The 23,291-nt window shown below is 37.2% G+C and overlaps 1 pseudogene; it reads right to left on the bottom strand.

Moving 5' to 3' along the window:
• Positions 1 to 9,577: 9,577 nt before the first annotated feature.
• LOC116480091 (heterogeneous nuclear ribonucleoprotein A1-like) lies at positions 9,578 to 22,367 on the bottom strand (annotated as a pseudogene).
• Positions 22,368 to 23,291: the final 924 nt, after the last annotated feature.

The following is a 23,291-nucleotide window of genomic DNA, read 5'->3' as shown; positions in this document are numbered from 1 at the left end:
CTTGTCTTCCACAGCTTTTATAGTTTTGGATTTTACATTTAAGTCTTTAGTCCATCTTGAGTTGATTTTTGTATATGGTGTGAGGAAGGAGTCCAGATTCAGTCTTCTACATATGGCTAGCCAGTTATCCCAGCATCATTTATTGAATAAGGAATCCTTTCCCCATTGCTTGCTTTTGTCAAATTTGTCACAGATCAAATTTGTCAAAGATCAGGTGGTTGTAGGTGTGAGACCTTATTTCTGGATTTTCTATTCTGTTCCATTAGTCTACATGTTTTTTCTTGTATTAGTACCATGGTGTTTTGGTTACTGTAGCCCTGTAGTATATTTTGAAGTTGGATAGTGTGATGCCTCCAGCTTTGTTCTTTTTGCTTAGGATTGCCTTGGCTATTTGAGCTCTTTTTTTTGTTCCATATGAATTTTAAAACTTTTTTCTAGTTTTGTGAAGAATGTCATTGGTAGTTTGATAGAAATAGCATTGAATCTGTAAATTGCTTTGGGCTGTGTGGCCATTTGAATGATATTGATTCTTTTTATCCACGAGCATGGACTGTTTTTCCATTTGTTTGTGTCATCTCTGGTTTCTTTGGCAAGTGTTTTGTAAATCTCATTGTAGAGACCTTTCGCTTCCCTGGTTGGCTGTATTCCTAGGTATTTTATTCTTTTTGTGGCAATTGTGAAAGGGATTGTATTCCTGATTTGGCTCTCTGCTTGGCTGTTGTTTGGTGTATAGGAATGCTAGTGATTTTTGTACATTGATTTTGTATCCTGAAACTTTGCCGAAGTTGTTTATCAGCTGAAGGAGCTTTTTGAGTTGAGATTGTGTGGTTTTTCTCCATATAGAATTATTTCACCTACAAACAAGGATAGTTTGACTACCTTTCTTCCTATTTGGATGCCCTTTATTTCTTTCTCTTGCTTGATTGCTCTGGCCAGGACTATATTTGGTACTGTGTTTGAGCAGGAGTGGTGGGAGAGGACTTCCTTGTCTTGTGCCAGTTTTCAGGGGGAATGCTTCCAGCTTTTGCCCATTGAGTATAATGTTGGCTGTGGGTCTGTCATAGATGGCTCTTATTATTTTGAGCTATGTTCTTTCAATACATATTATGAATTTCAAGGGCCCTTAGCACTGTTACTTCCCTAGGCTTCTTCCTTCATTAAAAATATTTGAAATTATATTTTGTCACTGCATAGCTGTAAAGACAAATATATTAGTATGAAAACATTTTCTTCAACCTAAAAGTTATTTTTTCTTCTAATTTTAAAAGAAATGAAAACATTTTCACAGACCTCTGAAAATAGTGTGGATCTTAGTTGCTGTACCTATTGTGCCTGTTAAGATATGCCCATTAAGTATCTGTTGATGGATGGGTGGATGGATGGATGTTATAAAAAAGTTAACTTTAGGGGTAAGAACATGACATAGAAGAGAGATGGCGGTATGAGGAAATCACTTACTGTGCTTCCTTCTATCTGTTCACACTGCCCTGAGCTTCCTGTTCTCAGCCATGATGTCTGGATCTCCAATTCACTTTGAAGGATGGGAGCATTGATGTGAAGCATTGATGTGAAGCTTCATTTCCCACGTATAAGTCACCACAACACTAATACAAGATTATAGTTTTCAAATTTAAAATAAAATTAATTTAAGCACACTGACAGAAATATCAAGAATAAATTTTGTCTTCTACTATAAACATCACTGCAGATGTCTTAGCATTCGTCATTAGAAAGACCATTCTAAAAGATGTTCAGAAAACTACCTTCAGAATCTTGGGCCTTATTATCATAATATTTTTCAGCTGTTGATAATTGAGTATCTAGTCTTATGATCCACTGAGTCACAAATAGAAAGACATAAGATTGGCAATGGCTCCTACAATATTTCATATTTGTTATTTTCAGAACTTATCAACAAGAGAAAATTTATTATAGTATTTTTTGTTGATGTGGCCTTAATTTGCTTTTCCCCACTGTTCTACAGGTCTGCAATGGTGAGAATCTAAGATGGAATCCTGAAAATCCTATGCTTTTCAAAATATATTTTGAGTTCCCTTTAACCTAACATAGAGATGCCAAGTGGCGCATTTAGCAGTAGGCTGTGTGTGTCCTCAAGCAAGGATGGAGTGGCACACTAGAGAGTTTGAAAACGGCTCTTAGTATTGTCAGAACTAAGTTAACTGAGTTATTATCTTAGAGCAGCAGTAGGCAAACTACAACCTGTGAGCCAAATTTGGCCCACCACCTGTTTTTGTATAGACCAGGAGATAAAATTGTTTCTACATTTTTTCAATAGTTGGAAAAAAAGCCTAAAGAAAAATAATATTTTGTAACATGAAAATTATATGAAATTCAAATTCCAATGGAAGAATAATATTTAATGACATAAAAAATTATGTGAAATTCAGATTCCAGCATACATAAATAAAGTTTAATTTGGAACATAACTATGTCAATTTATTTATGGATTATGGCAGCTTTCATGCCAAAGAGCAAAGTTGAGTATTTGCAACAGAGATAATATGGCCCACTAAGCCTAAAATATTTACTACCTGGCTCTTTACAGAAAACACTTGACCCCTGTCTTGGAGCACAGAAATTCCTGAACAAGATCTGAACCACCAAGTTTCTTTTAGTAATCCCATTATGGGAACTCTTTTTTTTTTTTTTTTTTTTGGAGTCTTGCTCTTGTCACCCAGGCTGGAGTACAATGGCACAATCTCAGTTCACTGCAACCTCCACCTCCTGGGTTCAAGTAATTCTCCTGCCTCAGCCTCCTGAGTAGCTGGGAATAGTGGTGCACACCACTATTCCCAGCTAATTTTTTGTATTTTTAGTAGAGATGGGGTTTCACCATTTTGGCCAGCCTAGTCTCGAACTCCTGACCTCAGGTGATCCTCTCACCTCAGCCTCCCAAAGTGCTGGGATTACAGGCATGAGCCACCACGCCCAGCCCCATTACAGGAACTCTTATCCATGAATAATGCATAAATCATATTGCTAGTTCACCTGTGTTGATCTTTTACTATGTGCTTGGCCCCATATTAGATGTTTCCATTCATTATCTCATTTAATCTTCACAACCTAGTGAGGTAGATAATGTCAACATCTCTATTTTATAGTTTAGAAAAATGAAGTTCTAGGGAGACTACCTAACTTGCCCAAAGTCACTCTCAGCAAATGCCCTACCTGGGATTCAAACCCAAGACCATCTAATGTCAAAGTTTATGCCCTGAGCTATGTTATCATAATGACTTCTCAAGCCTTTCTTGGCATTATGGATGTTTGTCACTAGTACTTCCCCTCTGAGAAAAGACTGCATAAAACTTACTGTCTTAGTCCTTTTGGGCTGCTGTGCCATGGACTGGGTGATTAACAACAGAAATTTCTCAAAAATTGTGTAGGCAGAATTTTGGGAGATACAAAATCCAGGCATTGGCAGACCCAGTGTTTGGTGAGGGGCTGCGTCCTGGTGGAGAAAGAGGGAGCAAGCTCTCCCCTGTCTTTTATAAGGGCACCAACCCCATCATGAGAGCTCCATCCTCATAACCTAGTTATCTCTTAAAGGCCCCATCTCCAAATACCATCACACTGAGGATCTAGGCTTCAACATATAAATTTTACAGGAATACAAATATTCAGTACGTTGTACTTACTAACTACTGTGCAAAGTAATTCTTCCTTTTATTTGTCTTAAATTTGCAACTTTCAAGCTTCCCATGAGACTTACTCCTGGTGAGTTTGTTACCTAGTCACAGCTTTCTCTGCTGTATGTATTTTAATCTTATCCCCCTCTAGGCCTTTTTTCAGGGGAAATGGAGGGTCTCTGCTTTCTGTGTATGGAAGTCACCCCTGCTCTTCTTCAAGCCTGCTATGATTTGATTTCTTTGAATGCAATGACCAGAATAACACATGGTATTTCTAGGTTCAATAAACTAGCAAGATAGTGGTTATTTTCATTTCCTATGTCTTCTTAATGATTCATAGAATTTCACTGTTGTTTTAGTTCATCTTCTTGGGGCTACAGAAGCAAAATAGGTAAATGTTTTCAGCTTACAATTTCCCAATCGTATTCCTGGAGTATAACTTTGCTAAGAGCCAAGCATCTTATTATATTGCTCACATTAGTTTTCTCTGAAGAGTTTAAATATCATTTTTCTGCAGAGTTAAAGGTTTTTGGTTCTCATTCTAGAGAGAAAGGCATAGTACAAATAGTGTGAGTGTGTGCCCCTGCACTGGGAAAGGCTGACCAGTGAGGCAGGAAAAACCTATATTTCTTTAAAAGAAGCAGAACTTCCACATTTTCCCAAGAGTAACAGATACAATCTAATCTCTGACAGACTCTGTTCCTATGACTCATGACTCTAGATACATCTTGTAACAATCAAGCTTTATCTTAACATGGATGAGAGTATCTATCACCTGAGCAATGCAGATAAAGCAGATCTTTTTAAAGGCTTCTATGTCTTCCAAAGAAGTAGAAACAATATTTTGATTCAGATGTATCTTATGCCTATCTTCTTAAATATATTTTTGCAAAACATATATTTCTGACAGGTTTGTAGGTAAATTTGCATGTAAGCTTTAGTGTAATTGCCAGTTGGTGGTGGGGGGTTGACCCTGACACAGCTCCTGACAGTACATGTCTAGGCTCTCTAAGGTAGTCAGTCTCATGGGCTGTATAATTTGAGATGATGCCATTCATCAACCTGGCTGAGAAAGACTGTAATTCCTGCCTAGCCATTCATCTCCACAATGAAAGATTCTATTGATGAGGCTCCTTCTGGACATTCATGCAACTTTTTCAAAGTCTTCAGAGTTTTTCATGACCTCTCCCCTCTATGATATTCATGTTTATTCTGTCTAGTCAGCCAGTTCCTTTTGTACTAACTTCTCCAGTCTCTTTTTAGAAAACCTAATAAAAATTTCACCCACTCTCACTATTTAACACATTTCCCATTCTATATGTGTGTGGTTTTTTTTTGTTTTATAAAATTAAGTTTAGAAGCCAAGAAAAATACTTTTGTGATAAGGGAAACCAAGTGTGTGGTATCCCTGTTGACTGTACTGGGCACCTTTCCTCAACCAAGGTAAACATCACATTGTCCTGAGTTCTCCCAGGTTCCCAACACCTCACGGCAGAAAGAAGAGTGGACCCCTTCTGCCTCCATGGAATAAGTATAAATTGTGAAGAATGAATAATTAATTAGGATATTGCTTTAGAACTTATTTTTATAACTATTATAGTAAATGAATATAATAAATCCATGTGTGAAGATAAACAAAATACAAACAGAATACATTTTATTTGCTTAACAATAATCTATACTATAGAGTAGAATCATATCTTACCCAGAACATAGACTCTAAAATCAATCTGTAATAAGAAGATTACATATAATCCAATCTTCTCTTGAAAAGAATCAAACACAGTATTCATGGCTTTGGACTTACAACTTTTTGCTGTGTGTGCAGGATGGACAGACTATAATAAAGAATACACATGCCAAATATATTTACAGTATTTTATTTCCACGAAGGTAGTTGAATTGGACTCACAATATGCACATATTATGTGATATTATGTGACTCTAGTATATCTCATCTCTTCTGAATAGTAGTAGTAATGATGATGATGATCATGATGACAATGATTATGCTAAAATTGTGCAGCATGGTTACTGGTAGACACTAAAGCCACCTGAGATCATCACAGCACCGCTCAGATCTCCTTCCATGTTGTAGGGTCAACCTTAGCCAAGGACAAAATGGTGCCAGCCGAGTTCAAAGGTAAACCAATTTAGCATATTTCAAATGTCTTAATATAATAGCCAGCCCAAACTTTTGGAACCTGTGTTCTACTTATTATCTTGCTTTCCATATAAGCAAGTAATTTGCTTGTATGGAAATATATAGAAATCACTTAGTAATTTCCATGTCTCATTAATGGTCTGAGACTGGACTCAGCACAGACCTGAAGAAACAGCTTTCTTTGGCATTTCTTCCTGTAACCTCTCCCTGCCATCAAACACTTCCATTGACAAGGAGTGTACCCCAGGGTGAGTCTCATTTGCTAACTTTAGGCTTTACTCCATACTCAGCCTCTCATGTATTTTGTGAGTGGAGATTCCCTACCCACCCTACCCTATGATTGACTGTGAGATTGACTCATAGTCAGTCTCCATGAGACAGAGATTAACTAATGTGAGAATTACTAATTCATCCTTCTTATTACTCTTCATTAGATAAGACATAAAGAGAAAAATAGTAATTAGGTATTAATGTTCATAATTCACATATAGAAGTCAGCTGGATTACATTATCTAGAATGCACAAACTCCAGGCTTGCTGAAAGGCTAGAGAGGGTGACAATGTCACACATTCCTCAGGTGGTCATAATTCCACAAAAAGGGGCTTGTTTACTAGGCTTTTTAGAACTGATACAATTTTATCAATAAAATTTCACATATTGACAAACTATTTATTTAAACTTGGTGTAGATATTGTGTCACAGCATCAGCCAATGTTCTCAGAGGAGGATCCAAAGCATTTCTGGACAATCAAAGCTCAGGAACGATGGATCAGGGTGTCTGCAAGACCAGGTGTGACCTAAGCCCATGGAGCTCACTGGGAGCCCAAAGTGAAAAGAGCACTGCCATTCCCAGGCTCTAAATGGGTCCTACAGGACAGAGCCTGAAATTGAACTAATGCTTAGTTAAAACAAGAGCAACCAGCCATATTTGAGGCTTGCATCAGGGTAAAGGGGCCATAAAACTGGTAGAGCTTGAAAAAGACAAAGCTTTTAGCCCATGTCAAAAATAATTATGTAATGCGAATCTCCAATCTTGTAATTATCTATACTAAATAAAATACTCTAGAACTAGAATTATTTCTAATTTATTTGTAATTATTTCTGTATCTAAACAGTCTGTGGTCATGAGCTTTCTATGCATGCCAAATGTGCAGTGAGGTGTTTGTGAGAGGAGAGAGAGGACAAAAGGTTATAAATCTCAGGTTTGTATCTTTTAGAGAAGACCTTCTTGGCCCTTTTCAGAATCGTGGAATGTTAGCTATCACCTAGAGAGACTGCCCTAGATAGGGCACTTTTAATACATTAGGAACCCAAGAAACCAGGAAAAATCTTACTTTAGGAGAGTAGGTTGCAGGTAGCCCTTGAAACAAAGAATTTCTACAGTCAATTTTGGACTCTCCCTGTTTTATTAAAATGCAGTATACATGTGAACTCTTGCCTATTTTAAAAAATTCTGAACCACAGAATATCACAGTAAAAAGCCAGAAAGAAGAAGGTAAAATGAAACCCTGCATTTTGTTATGTAGTCATTCTGGTTTCTACAACAACTGGAGAAGAAACAAATTAAAAATTACCAGTGCTTCTTAAACGTTTTCAAAATTCTTATTAAAAGTTTTTCTCTAGTTTTACATCCTTACTGATTCCCCAAATTGACCTCATTATTGATAATGTAATGGAACACAAACAGGGAAATATAGTCATGAATAGGAAACATTTGTACTTAAAAATCTAGTCTGAACCATCATAGTTTTATACACTATGTTCATCAAAATATAATATCACATGTCATAATGTCAGATTTTGGAAAGAAAAATATTTTTATCAAATAGCATTAATCCTTCTTTTTCCTAGTTGAAATCTTATTTTTGAAGCAATTAGTACTTTGTATAACTCACATAATTTGTCAGTTGTTCAGTAGGCCGCCAGGAGGGCAAATCCAAAATTCAGACCATAGTGTCATCTATCATAATCAAAATTAGTTATTTTCTCTAGGAAAAAACCTAATAAAAAATTAACTTGCTACTTTATTTTTAATTGATACATAATACCTGTAAACATTTATGGGGTACATGTGATATTTTTTTATGTGTGTACACAGAATGTGTAATGATCAAGTCAGGGTATTTAGGGTACCTATCACCTCAAGTATTTATTATCATTTTTATGTGTTGGGAATATTTCAAGTCCTTTCCTCTAGCTGTTTTGAAAGATACAATATATTGTTGTTAACTATAATCACCCTACTGTTGTCAAACATTAGAACTTATTTCTTCTAACTGCATGTTTTTACTCACTGACCAAACTCTATTCATTCTTCCAACCCCCAACGCCCTTCCCAGCTTCTCGTAACTATCATTCAACTCTCAATCTCCATGAGATCAACTTCTGTAGCTCCCACAGATGAGTGAGAACATGTGATTATGTCATATTTGTTTTTCTGTGCCAAGCTTAATTTCACTTAACATAGTAACCTCCAGTTCTATCCATGTTGCTGCAAATGACATGCGTTTATTATTTTTATGGCCAAATAGCATTCCATTGTGTAAATATAGCACACTTTATTTATCCATTCACCTGTTGAGAGACACTTAGGTTGATTCCATATATTGACTATTGTGAATAGTTCTGCTGTAAACATGGGGGTACAGGTATCTTTCTGATACTCTGATTTCTTTTCCTTTGGGTAAATATCCAGTAGTGGAATTGCTGGATCATATTATAGTTCTGTTTTTAGTTTTTCTGATAAATCTCCATACTGTTTTTCAAAGTGGCTGTACTAGTTTTTATACCTATCAACAGTGCATAAGAATTCCCTTTTCTCCATATCCTCACCAGCATCTGTTATTTTCTGTCTTTTTAATAATAGCCTATTTAACTGGGATAAGATGATATCTCACTGTGATTTTAATTTGCATTCCTTGATGATTAGGAATATTGAGTATTTTTTCATATACCTGTTGACCATTTCTATGTCTTATTTTGAAAAGTATCTGTTCATGTCTTTTGCTCACTTTTTAATGGGATTGTTTGGTTTCTTATTGTTGAGTTGTTTGAGTTCCTTGTATATTCTGGATGTTAGTCTCTGACTGAATGAATAGTTTGCAAATATTTTCTCCAATTCAACAGATTTTCTCTTTATTGATTGTTTCTTTTGCTGTGCAGAAGCTTTTTAGTTTAATCAAGTTCCACTTGTCTGTTTTTGTTTTTGATACTTGTGCTTTTGGGGCCTTAGGCTTAAAATATTTCCCTAGACCAATGTCCTGAAGTGATTCCCCTATATTTTCTGCTAGTAGATTTATAGTTTTGGGTCTTACACTTAAGTCTTTAACATATTTTGAGTTGATTTTTGTGTATGGTGAGAAATAGGGGAACATTCTTCTGCATATGGATATCCAGTTTTCCCAGCACCATTCACTTTTTTAAAAAGACATATTTATTCAGCATCATGTTCAGACAGACTATTATATTTGGCAATTAACAGCATGAGTGGAAAAAATCTACATTAAACCCCTTTTGTTGGGATGCTTTACACTTTCCACAGAACAGAAACATTGAGCTGTTATACAATTAGTCACAACTACAGTCCTCAAGTTTTTTTCTAATACAGATGAGTGTTGTCTAAAATATGTCCCTTTTTTTGTGTGTGTGGTAGCTGGGCCCTGCCACCACTGTGCTTGGCCAAGTTCACAAATCTCTTGTAACCTGTAGCTTCCTTATCATTTCTCTAGCTTTCCTCTACTGCTAAGCTTTGTTTCCTGGCAGTAACTAAAATCTTCTGCTACTGCCATAGCTATTGCTGCTACCGGAACCACCATAGCCACCTTGGTTTTATGGTTTGGCAAAGTATTGGCCTCCCCCACCATAGGACCAGAACTTCTGCCTCCAGTGTTTTCTCCCTTCATGGATTCAAAATTTGAAGACTGACGGTTGTAATTGCCAAAATCATTGTAGCTTCTGCCACCTCCAAAGTTGCTTCCACTCCTAGCACTAATGCTGCCTCTGCCTCCTCCATTGTTATAGCAGTCATAGGTGCCAATCCTGCCATAGCCACTGCCCTGGTTTCCATAACCCTGTTCACCACTTCCGTAGCCTCTGCTTCCTCCTCCGGAGTAACCAGGGCTTCCTCCTCCATATGCACCAACATTACAGAATTCATTACAACTATGCCCACTGCCACCATATCCACCACCACTGCAGCTGCCACTAAAGCAACACAACCACTGAAGTTTCCTCCATGACCAGAATTGTCATTTCCACCAAAACCACCTTCACAGCTACCACCAAACTTTCCAAAACCACTGTGACCTCTTTGGCTCCATGAAGCCATCTCTTGCTTTAAAAGGGCTTTCCTTACTTCTCCATTATCTCCATTCACAGTATGGTGTTTCTGAATGACAGTCTTATCCACAGAGTCACGGTTGTCAAAGGTTACAAAAGCAAAGCCCTTTTTCTTGCCACCGCCTCAGACAGCCATGATATCAATCATTTAAATTTTCCCATACTGTTCAAAATATCTCTTAGGTGATGCTCTTCAGTGTCTCCTTTAATAGCACCAACAAATATCTTTCTCACAGTTAAGTGGGCACCTAGTCTTTGGGAATCTTTGCTTGAGACAACTCCCTTTGTTTCCACAACTCTTCCATCTACCTTGTGTGGCCTTGATTCATGGCTGCATCCACCTCCTCTAAATTGGCATAGGTGACAAACCCAAAGCTCCTGGAGCACTAGGTGTTTGGATCTCTCGTTACCACACATTCTGTGAGTGTTTCCCATTGCCCACAATGGCTCCTCAGACTCCCATTGGTTGTTTCACCAAGCCTTTGATGAAGACCTTCCACAGCTGTTTGGTCTCTTTAGGAGACCGTGACTTAGAGTGGCAGATGGCAGACAGCAGAATTAGACAGATGGCAGTGGGAAGATACTTTAATGATACATTTTCCACAGGCAGAAAAGAGTAAGCTAACAAACATATATCTCATTTATTATTTGTTTGTTTTTATACATTTAAGAAATACAAGTGCAATACTGTTACATGGATATATTGTGAAGTGGTGAAGTCTGGGCTTTTAGTGTATCCATCACCCAAAAAATGTACATTGTACCTGTTAAGTAATTTCTCATCATCTACCCTCTCACGCTCTTCCACCCTTCCCAGGTTCCATTGTCTATCAGTCCATGTATATACATTATTTAGCTTCCATTTATAAGTGAGAATATGCAGTATTTGTCTTTCTGTGTCTGACTTGTTTCACTTAAGACAATGGCCTCCAGTTCTATCCATGTTGCTACAAAAGACATTATTATTTCTTTGTATGGCTGTATAGTATTCCATTGTGTATATATACCACATTTTCTTTATCCATTCATCCATTGATGGACACTTAAGTGATTCCATATCTATGCCATAGTGATTGTAATTTTGTGCTGTGATAAACATGCAAGTGTAGGTATCTTTTTGATATAATGATTTGTTTTCTTTAGGGCAGACACCCAGTAGTGGAATTGCTGGATCAAATGGCACTTCTATTTTTAGTTCTTTGATACATTTCCATACAGTTTTCCGAAGAGGTTGTACGAATTTACATTCCCACCAACAGTGACTGGCATTCCCTTTTCTCTATATCCTTGTCATCTGTTATTTTTTGTCGTTTTAATAATAGCCATTCTGACTGGTACAAGATGATAGCTCATCATGGTTTTAATTTGCATTTCCCTGATGATCAGTGATGTTGAGCATTTTGTATATGCCTCTTGGCCATTTGTATGTCTTATTTTGAAAAATATCTGTTAATATCCTTTGCCCATTATTTAATGAGATTATTTGGGGTTTTTCTTGTTATTTATGAGTTGTTTGAGTTCCTTGTAAATTCTGAATATCAGTCTCCTGTTGCATGCATAGTTTCCAGATATTTTCTCTTTATCTGAAGGTTGTCTGATCACTCCGTTGATTATTTTTTCTCTGCAGAAGCTTTTTAGTTTAGTTAAGTTCCATTTGTCTATTTGTTGTTTTTGTTGCTTATGCTTTTGAAGTCTTACTCATAAAATCTTTCCTAAACCAATGTCCTGAAGTGTTTCCCCCCTATTACCTGTTAGTAGTTTTATAGTTGCAGGTCTTATATTTTAAGTGTTTAATCTATTTCGAGTTTATTTTCATCTATAGTGAGAGACAGGGGTCCAGTTTCATTATTTGCATATAGATATCCAATTTTCCCAGCACCATTATTGAAGAAGATGTTCTTTCTCCAATGTCTATTCTTGGCATCTTTGTTGAAAATCAGTTGGCTGTAAATATGTAAATTAATCTAGATTTCCTATTATGTTCCATTGGTCTATGTGTCACCAATACCATGTTATTTTTGTTACTATAGCCTTATAATGATGCCTTCAGATTTGTTCTTTTTGCTTAGGATTGCTTTGGTTATTTGGGTTCTTTTTTGGTTCCATATGAATTTTAGGATTGTTTTTTCTATTTCTAAAAATAACATTGATATTTTCATAAGAATTGCATGGAACCTGTAGATTGCTTTGGGCAGCATGGCCATTTTAATGATATTAATTCTTCCAATCCATGAGCATGTGATGTCTGTCCATTTGTTTATGTCCTCTTTAATTTATTTAATCATAGTTCACTAGTTTCCATTATAGAGGTCTTTCACTTCCTTAGTTAGATTTATTCCCACCTATGTCATTATTTTATAGCTATTATAAATGGGATTACATTTTTATTTCTTTTTCAGCTGGCTCAGTATTGGTGTATATTAATGCTACTAATTTTTGTATATCGATTTTGTATCCTGCAGTATTACCAAATTTATTCATCAAATCTAACAGTTTTTTGGTGGAGGCTTTAGGCTTTTCTAGATATAAAATCATGTCATCTGAAAAGAGGAGCAATTTGACTTCCTCTTTTCCAAGTTGGATGCCTTTTATTTCTTTCTCTTGCCTGATTGTTCTGTCTAGGACTTCCAGTACTATGTTCAATAGGAGTGGTGAAAGTGATCACCCTTGTCTTGTTACAGATCTAAAGGCCTTCAATTTTCCATTTAGTATGGTGTTACCTGTCATATTTGGCCTTTATTATTTTGAGGTATGTTCCTTCTATACCCAATTTGAGGAGGGTTTTTTTAATCATGAAGAGATGTTAAATTTTATCAAATGCTTTTTCTGCTTTTATTGAGATGATCATATAGTTTTTGTCCTTTATTCTGTTGATGTGTGTATGTTGAACTGTACTTGTATCCATGAGATAAATCCCAGTTGATAATGGTATACTGCTGGATTTTTGGGGGTTGTATTTGTTGAGGAATTTTGCATTTAAATTCATCAGGGATACTGGTCTGTAATTTTCTTTTTTATTGCAAACTTGTCTGGTTTTGATATCAGGGCAATGCCAGCTTCATAGAATAAGCTATGGAGAAGTCCCTCCTCTTCAATTTTTGGAATTATTTGAGGTGTTAGTTCTTCATTGTAATTATGGCAAAATTTGGCAGTGAAGATAATCCAGTCCTGGACTTTCCTTTGTGGGGAGACTTTTGATACTGAATCAATCTCATTACTTGTAATTGGTCTGTTCAGATTCTCTCTTTATGATTCAGTCTTCATAGGTCATATGTGTCCATGAATTCATCTATTTCCTCACAGTTATCTAGTTTGTTAATGTATGGTTGTTCATAGCAATCTCTGATTATCTTATGCATTTCTGTGATAACAGTCGTAATGTCTCCTTTTTCATTTCTGATTCTATTTGTGTCTGTTTTTTCTTAGTCTAGCTAGTGGTTTGTTGATTTTGTTTATCCTTTCAAAAAACAGACTTTTCAGTGTGTCGATCCTTTGTATGGTTTTGTAGTCTATTTCATTTAGTTCTGCTCTGATCTTTATTATTTCTTTCCTTCTTTTCTTGCTCTTCTAGTTTCTTAAGGTGAATTGTTAGAACTTGGTGGGGATCTTTCTACTTTTTTGATGTCAGATTTATTGTTATAAAATTCCTTCTTATCACTGCTTTGGTTATATCCCATAGGTTTTGGCATGTTGTGCTTTGATTTTCATTTGTTTCAAATTTTTTTTTAATTTCTTCCTAATTTCTTCCTTGACCCAGTGGTCATTTAGGAGCATGTATTTAAATTTCCATATAGTTGTACAGTTTCCAAAGTTCCTCTTCTTACTGATTTCTAGTTTTATTCCATTGTGGTCTGAGAAGATACTTGATATGATTACAGTTTTTAAAAATCTGTTGAGACTGGTTTTGTGTCCTAATACATGGCTTATCCTGGAGAATACTCCATGTGTTGATGAGAAGAATGTGTATTCTGTAGCTATTGGATGAAGTGTTCTCTGTCAGTTTGGTCCATCTGGTCTAATGTGCAGCTTAAACTCAATGTTTCTTTGTTAATTTTCTGTCTAGATGATCTGTCTAATACTGAGAATGGGATATTGAAGTCCCCAACTATTATTGTGTTGGAGTTTATCTCTCCCTTTAGATCTAATATTTGCTATCTGTCTGGGTGTTCTGGTACTGGGTGCATATATGTTTAGTATAATTAGTATACTAATATAGTATAATTTAGTATAATTAGTATAATTATATCCTCTCCTCATCATTATATAATGACCTTGTCTCTTTTTACCGTTTTTCACTTTAAAGTCTGTTTTGTCTGACGTAAATATAGCTATTCTTATTTTTGGTTTCTGTTTGCATGGGGTATCTTTTTCCATCCCTCTGTTTTCAGTCTATATGTGTCTTTACAGAAGAGATGAGTTTCTTGTTGGCATGTAGTTGAGTCATGTTTTTTAATTCATTCAGCCACTCTATATCTTTTAAATGGACAGTTTAATTCATTTACATTCAAACTTTTTATTGCTATGTGAGGGCTATTCCTGTCATTTTATTAATTGATTTCTGGTTGTTGGGTATATCCTTTGTTCTTTTCGTTCTCTCTTATTATTTATCATTGTGGTTTAGTGGTTTTGTATAGGAATAACATTTGAATTCTTTTTCTTTTTTTTTTTTTTTTATTATTGAATTCTTTTTCTTATTTATATGTTTGCTCTACCAGTGCATTTTATACTTTTGTATGTTTTAATGAGGATAGATAACATCTTTTGCTTCCACATGTGGGACTTCCTTACGCATTTCTTTTTCTTTTTTTTTTTTTTTAATTTTCTTTCTGTTTTTGTTTTTTAAGAGATAAGTGTCTTGCTATGTTGCCCAGGCTGGCCTTGAACTCCTGAGCACAAGTGATCCTCTGGCTCAGCCTTCCTGGTAATTGTGACTATAGGTACGCACCACCACATCTGGTCGAGTATTTCTTGTAGGACCAGTCTTATGGTGAAGACTCCCTTTAGCTTTTGCTTCTATAGGAAAGACTATTTCTCCTTCACTTATGAAGGATAACTTTGCTGGGTGTAATATCTTTGGCTGACAGTTTCTTTTTTTCCTTTCAGCATTTTGAATATATAATCTCATTCTCTCCTGAGCTATAAAGTTTCTGCTAAGAAATCTGCCATTAGTCTGTCGAGGCTTCCTTCATAAGTAACTAGATACTTTTCTCCCGCTATTTTTAGAATTCTCTCTTCATCCTTGGCTTTTGACAGTTTGACTATAATGTGCTGTGGAGAGGACCTTTTTGAATTTTATCTGTTTGGCAATCTCTGAGCTTTCTGTTTCTAGGTGTCTAAATTTCTTGCTAGACCTGGGACGTTTTCAGCTAAATTTCATTAAGTAAGTTTACTATCCCTTTTATTTTCTCTTCACCTTGTGGGACATCAAAAATTCAAATAATTTGGTTGCCTTATGGTGTGTTCCATATGTCACATACGTTTTGTTCATTCTTTTTTCTTTATTTTTGTCTGACTAGGTGATTTTAAAAGACTCTTTTTTGGCTGGGCATGGTGGCTCACTAATCCCAGCACTTTGGGAGACCAAGGTGGTTGGATCACCTGAGGTCAGGAGTTCAAGACCAGCCTGACCAATATGATGAAACCCTGTCTCTACTAAAAATACAAAAACTAGCCAGGTGTGGTGGCATGTGCCTGTAATCCCAGCTACTCAGGAGGCTGAGACAGGAGAATCACTTGAACCGGGGAGTTGGAGGCTGCAGTGAGCTGAGATCGCACCATTGCACTTCAGCCTGGGCAACAAGAGCGAAACTCCATCTCAAAAACAAACAAACAAACAAAAAACCTTTTTCAAGTTCTGAAATTATTTCTTCTGCTTGGTCTAGTCTATTGTTCAAGCTTTTATATGTATTTTATATTTTATTCAATACATTCTTACATTACAGAATTTATATTTGGTTCTTTTTTATGATATCTGTGTCTTTAGTAAATTTCTCATTTATGTTCTGAATTTTCTGATTTCTTTGTATTGTTCCTCTGAGTTCTCTTCTGCCTCACTGAGCTTGTTAAATATTATTTTGAATCATTTTGAATTATTTATCTGAGATTTCATAAATTTCTTTTTCATTGGAATCCGTTGCTGGAGAATTATTGTGTTCCTCTGGAGGTGTCATATTTCCTTGCTTTTTCATGTTTCCTGTGTTCTCATGTTGATATCTGTGCATCTGGTGTAATGGTCACTTCTTCCAATTCTTTGAATTTGCTTTCATAGCAGAGGACTTTTTCCTGAAGATGTCCCTGTGGCATTGGTTGGTAGGGTACTTTGGCTTTGAATTAGGGTGTGTGCAGTAGTGTAGTTTCTTTTTGATTTCTTCGGCTATAAACAGTGTCAAGAGTGTCTGTAGTTCCCTCAGTGGCTTAGGATGTAATCATTAACAGAGGGCGTGGTGAAGTTTTACTGGAGACAGGGACATCAGGTGGGCCAGCCATTGGATCCCAATGGTGGTGGCAGCATGCCAAGCATGCCTGTCCTTTGCTCCCAGGGAAGTATACACTGGCATTGTTTTTAGCAGGTACAGGTGAGCCAATTCTTGGGCCTCCAGGCTGCTTACTTGGGAGCCAGTAGTGGCAGTGGTGGGTCAGGCTGGTGGGTGGGTCCTTGGGCCTCTAGGCAGTGGGTGTAGTGTGGCCAATGACAGTAGCAGTAGTGGGACAATTCTCTGGCTCCCAAGTGGTGTTGACGGCTATGATAGGCTGGGTGAGCCAGTCCCCAGGCCTGAAGGTGATACACATGGGTGAATGCCAGCTATGGTACTAGCAGCAGGTTGGGTGGTCTGTTCTCTGGCCCCCAAGAGGAGTCCTCACATGCCAATGGTGGTAGATGGGGAAGGGAGATCCCCAGGTTCCTGAATGGCATGCTTGGGCACTGGTGGATACGAGCTAGGCCATGTAGACCTGTCCTCAGGCCCCTTCGAGGTGCATGCAGATGCTGGCTGTGGTAGGCAGGGGTGAGATGATCACCAGCCCTCTGGCTGAAATGCTCAAGTAGGGGGAAGCTGTGGCTGTGCTGCAACTCTGCTCCTGTGAAGAGCAGGGTTGCTTTCAGTGGCTGCAGTCTTAAATGTATTGCAGGGGGGCATGCACACTTGTGCCCTTGGTGGCAGATTTAAGGAGGATAGCCTGTCCTCAGGGTGCTTTCAAAGCAGCCATGCTACTAGGAGTGGCAGGGTTGCTCCCAATAGCTTGCACTTCAGCCCTGGTGGCAGCAACTAGCAGCAGCACCTGGCTGCATGCAAGGTATGTCAGTGGGACTCCATGGATATGGAGATGCAAGGGCTACTGAGCCCCAGGGCAGGATGCAGGCTGGTAGGAGCTGGACTCTCAAATTGGCACTTTGCTGTAGCTGCTTAGGACTCAAGGCATCTGTGGGACCCCTCTCTGAAGCAATCCTGTTATGCAGTCTCCAGGCAGATCCCTATGTTAGTCTCAGGGCCCTCATGAGTTGAGGGGCTCTCCCATGGCTAGGATTGGGAGAGTCTGCAGTGAGAATGTAGACCACTGGGAGTCACTCACTTACTCTTTCCCCACATTGAGGAGCCTCTGCAGACTCCCAGCTGATCCTGTCATCCCTGAGCTGACTATCTCACTCCCCTCTGCTTTGTCTTAGTTGTCTACTGTCACTTCTTTGTTGAATTCCAGTGTTATTAGGTGACCTGTTAGAAATGTGATTATCGGCTGGGTGCGGTGGCTCACTCCTGTAATCCCAGCACTTTCGGAGGCCGAGGTGGGCGGATCACGAGGTCAGGAGATCGAGACCATCCTGGCTAACACGGTGAAACCCTGTCTCTACTAAAAATACAAAAAATTAGCCGGGCGTGGTGGCGGGCACCTGTAGTCCCAGCTACTCAGGAGGCTGAAGCAGGAGAATGGCGTGAACCCGGGAGGCGGAGCTTGCAGTGAGCCGAGATCACGCCACTGCACTCTATCCTGGGCGACAGAGCGAGACTCTGTCTCAAAAAAATAAATAAATAAAATAAAAAATAATGTGATTATCTACTCACTATTTTGGTTCCTCTTTGTGGAGGAGGCAAGCAGCAGATGCCTCTAGTCAGCCATCTTGAAGTCCCTTCCTATATTTAACTTGCTACTTTAATATCAAATGTTGACTCAGAGATGGGGTTTCTTTGATTTTTGTTAATAAAATCCTTTCTGATATTAATATGCTAATACCTCTATCAATGACTTATTTGGATACTGTCTTAATTTAAATATAAAATTCAATTTAGAATTATATTCTTGGTAATGGCAGAGTAGCTTATATCTGAGAAATCTTCCGGCAGATACAGTAATAACCTTTAGACAAACTACAAAAAAAAGCTGCTATTATAAGGTACAAAAGAACAAAGTTGAGCACAAACTTAAGAGAATAAGGATGGATAAGAGCCACATTTATATAGTTTTGTCCCCAGAGGCACATCCCAGTTCAAACGATGCAGAGTTGGAAGACTAAATGTTGGAATTGGTAGACAAGGACTTTGCAGTGGCTATTATAAATATGTTTAAAGACTTAAAAGAAAAGTTATCATGAGGATGGAGTAGATGGGAAATACCACAAAGAAATGGATACTATTAAAAAGAAGAATGAAATGGAAATTCTAAATCTGGTAACAAAATATCAGAAATTAAAGAAAATTACTTAACAGAATATTGGAAGCAGAGAAGAAAGTATAAATAAAATTAAAGACACCAATAAAAATGATCAAATCTGAAGAATACAAAGAAAACAAGTTTTAAAACAATAAAGAGTCTCAGGGACCCATATGACAATATCAAGGGGTCTAACACACATGCAACTGGAGTCTCAGAAGAAGAGGTGATAGAGAATGAGGCAGAAAAATATATATATTTAAACAAATAAAGGTTAAAAACATCAATTTAGAAATCCAAGAGTTTAAGCAAACAACAAACAGATAGATTCAAAGAAAATGCCACCTAAAAAAAAATGGTAGAAACTAATGATAAAGAGTAAAATCTTTAAATCAGCTAGCAAACAAGGGGCATATTATATACAGGAGGACAACACCACAAATGGCAGTTTACTTCTCATCAGAAAAAAAAAAATAAAGGCCAGAAGACAATAAAGTGGCATCTTTAAAGTGTTGAAGGAAAATAAAACTGTTAAAACAGACATTTTCAGATGAACAAAAGCCAAGATAATTTATCAGTAACAGATTTGTACTACAAGAAATATTAAAGGAAGTTTTTCTAGCTGAAGGGAAGCAGCACCAAAGAGAAATTTTAATTTATAGAAAGGAAATAAGAACACTACACATAGCAAATATTTGGATAAGTATAAAAGGCTACTTTTTCTTCTCTTTACTTAAAAGACAACTGGTTGTTTAAAGCAACATTGTAACATTGTATTGTAACATTTATAATCTCATCTACATAAATGTAAAATACATGACAATACTAGTACAAAGAATAGGGTGGCATAAATGAAATCACAGTTAAGTCTTCAAACCTCAGTGGCTTCTTGGAAACTGTGACTGTATGTGAAACAACATATTAGGAAACTAATTTTACCATAGCCTAGTTGATATAATCAAGAATTATGTTCCTATAGACTATTTCTGGTAACAAAAACATCACTAAACTTCTAATTAAAGACCCAAAACACCTCTAATATTAAACACTGGATTAAGTGTGAGCTATACATACATTTAAGAACAATTAATAAAAACAAGTCAGATATCAATGCCATTTTTGGTGATGAGTGAGTGACAGTGGTCATACTGGTAGTGGGTTGAATCCAGGAATAAATGTTTGCAAAGTGAAAACTATAAGGAACACCACCTACCACCATACATTTCAAAAACAATCATAAATATGGCAGCTTGCTAAGTGCTTTTGTACCCCATCGTTTAGTGTTGTGCATTTGTATGATTATCGTACACTTGATGAATTTTTGTTTTATAATAACTTGTATTCATTCATTCATTTTCCAACCTGCTTACTCCAGTTTAGAGTTGTGGGAGGCTGGAGCCTATCCCAGCAGTTCAGGGCACAAGACAGGAACCAGGCCTGGACAGGATGCCATTCTGTCACAGGGCACACTCACAGACACACCCAGACTCACTCAGGCTGGGACCATTTAGACACGCCACTTAACCTAATATACGTCTTTGGGATGTGGGGGGAAACCAGTGTACCCGAAGAAATCCCATGCAGACATGAGGAGATCATGCACACTCCACACAGACAGTGGCCCTGGTGGGGGATTAACATTTTTCTCATCAATGTTATAACAAAATGACGTGTAATGAAACAATATTATTTGAGGACCTGCTGTACACTGTTGTAAATTCATATATTTTGAATGAAGTGGTACAATTTTAACTGTAAGTAGACTCTGATGAGTTATGATGCATATTGTAATCCTTAAAGCAACCAGTAACAAAATGCAAAGATATATCTAAAATTGGAGGAATCTAAATGGAATACTCAAATATATTTGATTAACCCAAAAGAAGGCAGAAAAGGAAGAAAGGAGGATAGGACAAATAGAAAATAAATAGCAAAATGCAGACCTAAATCCAACAGTATTAATTATATTAAATATAGATGGATTATACACTTCAATTAAAAGGCATAGAATATTAAGTTGCATTTTTAAAAAAGCAAGACCCAACTAGATGATCTCTAAAAGAGATAGGTTAACATCTAATATATCACTGGATAGATGTTTCCTAAATTGTACATAACAAAATTGGAAATATTCCTGGGTTTTTTGTTTGTTTGTTTTTTTGAGGCAGAGTCTCGCTTTGTCGCCCAGGCTGGAGTGCAGTGGCGTGATCTCCGCTCACTGCAAGCTCCGCCTCCCGGGTTCACGCCATTCTCCTGCCTCAGTATCCCAAGTAGCTGGGACTACAGGTGCCTGCCACCACGCCCAGCTAATTTTTTTGTATTTTTAGTAGAGACGGGATTTCACCGTGTTAGCCAGGATGGTCTCAATCTCCTGATCTCGTGATCCGCCCGCCTCAGTCCTGGTTTTAACTAAAAATATTTAAGTTACAGTTTCCTCTAAGAGTCACAACTGACTGAAAAGATAAAATTTGGAATTTTATAGGACAATTTTGTTTCTCCTGCTGCCAATCATTTGTTCACTTCTCTTCCTGCTCCCTCTATAACTATATGCATTAATACGTCATCTTTAAACTTCAGACATGGTCTAACACTTCAAGCCATTTTTAAGCATATAACATCATGGTTTGAAATTCGAATGTCTTTAACAAGGAGAGGAATCATTAGTTAAGTGAACAAATCATTAGACTGAGAGTCAAGTGTCCCACAGTGAGACACCTGCTAAGGTAGAGAGACACTGTGCAATGGTTAGAAGGTAAGGGCACAGGCAGTCCCATAAACCTTGCTTTAACCCCTGTCTCCTCCTCTTATTGGCTGTGAGACCTGACAGTTTCACAAGTTAGCTAACTTTTGGTTTTCTCACCCACTCCCTCCTCTGTTTAGGAAGATGATTAAGTGTCAAACTATGTAGGTTCAATTCAAACCATCTCCTAACTAAATAACTTTAGGCAAGTACTCACCTTCTCCATACCTTAGCTTTCTTATCTGTAAGATGAGTAACACCAACCTTATATGATTTACGTGGATTAATTGAGTGAATATTTGTAAAGCACTCAGAATAATGCCTGGTATGTAGAAGGCATTATATAAGTGTTTGCTAAATAAAATAAATACTTCATTGATTTATTTTAACAATTAAGATGACTTAAATAAATCACTTACTATTATGTCTGACAAATACTAAGTAGTCAGCAGGAGTTGCCATTACCGTTACAGGAGGTGATGTGGTGCTCATTGCTAAACATTTCCTTACTAGTAGACTTTCAATCCTACACTGGGGAGAAGTCTGTTTGCTCATTAATAATGAGAGTTCATAACCCTTATGCAGTTTTTCTCCTTATAGGCCACATAATCAAGTAAAACAGTGATGGTAGGGGAAAATTTGTTCACAAAGAGATCCCATAGGAGTTTAAAAAAAAAAATGAGGGGTGGTAATATAAAGTTGTAACTGTCAGGACTGTTCAAAGCTGATGAAAATGTTAGCGAAGAACCAAGGCTTTACCTTTAGAGTGGGCATAATTAATAAGGAAGAAATCAAGCTTTCAGAGCCTTTGCCAGAGACTGGCAGCAACGGCATCCCCTGGGAGCTTGTTAGAAATGCAGAATATTGGGCCCTCCCAGAATCAGAATTAGCAAGATCCCCAGGTGGTTCTTATGCAAATTAAAATTTGAGAGGCATTGTTGTATAATATTTTTACTTTCCATGTTTTTTTCCTGTATTTTATTTTGAATATGCCATATCAATAATACTAACATTTTGGCCATATTAAGTCTTTTTTAAAGTGATACATGTTTCTTTGAAGGTGTGACTAAAATTTGGCTACATGCAATGATTTTAGTATATCGCAGGGACAATTTTTTCTAATCAAAAGTCACTTCTGGTTTTATAATGCAAATAAGCATGAAAGGAGGCACCATGCATGTTTTATAGCAAATGTCACTGGCATTTCTCAGGTTTATTACATGAGGGATGCATGTTTTTAAAAAAATCATCTCCGAATCACCAGAGTTCAGAATTTTATCACTTTTCACTGTTCACTCTCGCTTCACCTGAAGGTGAAAAATGAAAACAGGTCTCTGATTCAGGCTTCTTCTGCTATAATGAAGCCACAACTCACTGACTTTTAAAATAGAATGTTTCAAGACCAAATATTTTATTTGGATGTATCTGAGGGGCTAAAATATTTCTATTGAAACTCTCTGTGAGAAAACATTCTAGATATGAAACATCTGTTTTTGGTCATTCCAGTTAAAGACTAATATTTGCACAGGGCAGAGAGGCCCATGGTAATACTGTGTTGTTCTAAGTACAGTATTCCCATGATTCAATATTCCTGAAGGATTGGGTCAAAGTATTCACCCAATTAATATGGCTCAAACATTCCCAACATATTTGTGAATATGTACATCTGCAAATATATTAAACACACTTCCCACTTCCTCTTTTTCTTTCTTTTTGGGGATAGAGGGTGGGGAGAGTGTGGGTGGGGGTTGGACACAG

Source organism: Hylobates moloch, unplaced genomic scaffold (assembly GCF_009828535.3).
Source record: "Hylobates moloch isolate HMO894 unplaced genomic scaffold, HMol_V3 SCAFFOLD_13, whole genome shotgun sequence".
Lineage (NCBI taxonomy): Eukaryota > Metazoa > Chordata > Mammalia > Primates > Hylobatidae > Hylobates > Hylobates moloch.
This window is presented reverse-complemented; position numbering and strand designations above follow the sequence as displayed.